This window comes from Nansenia antarctica (assembly GCF_963989245.1).
Source record: "Nansenia antarctica genome assembly, chromosome: 19".
Classification (NCBI taxonomy): Eukaryota; Metazoa; Chordata; class Actinopteri; order Argentiniformes; family Microstomatidae; genus Nansenia; species Nansenia antarctica.
In genome coordinates this window covers 24,915,534-24,918,033 of record NC_137692.1, presented here as the reverse complement: position 1 = coordinate 24,918,033, position 2,500 = coordinate 24,915,534, and the positions used below count along the sequence as shown (strand labels likewise).

The following is a 2,500-nucleotide window of genomic DNA, read 5'->3' as shown; positions in this document are numbered from 1 at the left end:
CACACACGTACGCAACACACACACACCACATGTACAGTGTGTCCAAACCTTTGACTGGTCCTGTATACACAAAGATGTTTTGAGTGTAGAAATAACAGTGTATTTCTCCTGCTGTAAGAGGAAGTGGGGGGGGATGTTCTCTTAGTGTTGGGAAATCTGAGGTATGATAACATGACAGGAGTTCACCAAACAGGCATCAGTGCAGATGAAGACTGAAAACCATTTAAAAGGGATCTTACCCTGTGTTGCTCTGGTAGTGACAGTCTCTCTGGTTCTCTCCATTCTCTCTACGTTGCTACGGCGACACAAGCTAACAATTAGCAGCACTGTCTTCAAGAGAAGATTACAGGATTCCAATGGTAACTTTAGTTTCACATTGTTGAAATTACATGATGCCAAAATATCCTCCTTAGAGAAACTTCATGAGTTTACTTGTGAGTTACTTGAAAGGATTTGTAGTGAGGTGCTATTCTTTTGAAAAATAAAACTGTCGTGGATATAATTGATTCTTAATAGATTTAGTAGAGCTTACAAAACACAAAGAGCTTAGATCAATTGTCTCCAAAGAGGCCTTTTATTAAGCCAAGTTACATGAGCGCAGAGAGAAAATGAGCAGACCAATAAGCAAGAAGCAAGCAGGAAGGCCCCAACGTTGGGGCAGGACTCATATTTATAGACCTGTCCTTGGTCATGAGGTCACTATTCTTGGGAACCAATCATATTATACAAATCTGTAAGTACACAAGTTATGGGCCCTGTCCATAGTCAGAATTATTCACTGCGCCACAGATCTTGGCCCATCCCTTACAGGAAGGAAATGGGCCTTCCTTGAGTGCTGCTAGATTCGCCAAACTGTAGAGAGACTTACATTTTTCAGTATAACATGATATAAAACCACTACAAAACAATTACCGTCTCTATAATCGATTTGTTCAGAAGTGGGACTGTTTCCTCTTCGTAGACTTACACACAGCCTCTTTGTTTTGGTTTCGGGTCCACCAGCCAAGCTTCCCTCGTTGGACGGGCACTAGACCGAGGGGTGATTACTAGCTGTGAACAGAAAGTTGCCAGTATCCTAATGGAATCCAGGACATACAGTATATGTGACAACCAATCGTTGCTTATTATTGCTAAACTACTCCGTTTGCAATTACAATAAAAGCATGTCCAGGTTTGTCTGCTATGTGGCTGCTACCATAATAAATTTCTCTAAGGCAAGGCATACGTACAGCATTAAAAAGATACATCAAGAGGAGAAGAAAATAAGAGTAAAATGATAGAATATATATATAGATGGATAGATAAACATTTAATAAGATAATAGAAGTGAATAAAAAGATTTTGGGGGTTTGGGCCTGTTTGATTTCTTCAGGGAGTTTGTTCCAGGAGCATGCGTCAGAGTGACTAAAAGCTGCTGCACCGTGTTTTGTTTTCACTCTTGGAATGATTAGCTGATTAGTCTCAGCTGACGTTAGGGACCTTGCTGGATGGAATATAGGCTGGAAATAGATCTGATATGTATTTTGGTCTAATACCATTTTGTGATTTTATACAATTAGGAGTACTTTGAATTCAATCCTCTGAGAGACTGGTAGCCAGTGTAGAGATCTCAGGATTGGTGTAATGTGTTCAAATGTGTTCTAAGGACATTTTGGCTAATGTAGTTTCCTAATCTAGTTATTTTGCTGTTGCAAAGTGAAGTCCAGAGAAGCTTTCACTACTAGACTATGAGGACAACACAGGGTGAGATGATCTTTCATCCAAACATGAAAATAGGCTGAACCATTCCTTTAAAAACATTTAGTTTTTTAAAGCTACTGCGAATTAGAACTGCGAACTTTCTATTCAAACAAACACTAGACACAGATAGCGGCACGTATCATGGCATATGAGATATTGAGCAAATTGTTGCCTAGGCACGGTTGAGGAAACGGTTGCTGTGGCCAAAGACACCGTGTCTTAGTTTCCTCTGGAGTAACTGTTGACTATTACACAGCAGCACTGTTAGAGTGGGTTGATCAACAGGCCTGATCCTTGATGAGAGCTCAGCCTCAGGTCAGACACACGCACACGGAGACACACAGACACTCTAAAGGGCTCTGCACACAGCGTGCGATTTCTGTTGCGCATCAACATTCCATTTTGAAGTTTGAATGGAAGTCTATGAGAACATCGCATTTCAACACACACGGCCCCGATTTTAATCGCACAGCGAAAATTCGATTCCATTCATTTTGAATGGGACAAAGCACATGGCGTGCGAGTTTTGTCGCACTGTCAAATTTGTGCTTTGTCCCATTCAAAATGAATGGAATCGAATTTTCGCCGTGCGATTAAAATCGGGGCCGTGTGTGTTGAAATGCGATGTTCTCATAGACTTCCATTCAAACTTCAAAATGGAATGTTGACGCGCAACAGAAATCGCACGCTGTGTGCAGAGCCCTTGAGCTTGAGAATGTTGCCCGTACCTCAGCGCTGTGCTCCAGGGGAGGCAGGTGGA

General features: G+C 41.6%; 1 protein-coding gene across 1 annotated transcript in view; it reads left to right on the top strand.

The window, feature by feature from the left end:
• The window catches only part of vps53 (VPS53 subunit of GARP complex), a gene marked incomplete at its 5' end in the record, with an annotated part of 41,371 nt that overhangs the window by 27,830 nt on the left and 11,041 nt on the right, over positions 1-2,500 (top strand). The gene's annotated exons all lie outside the window — the stretch shown is intronic.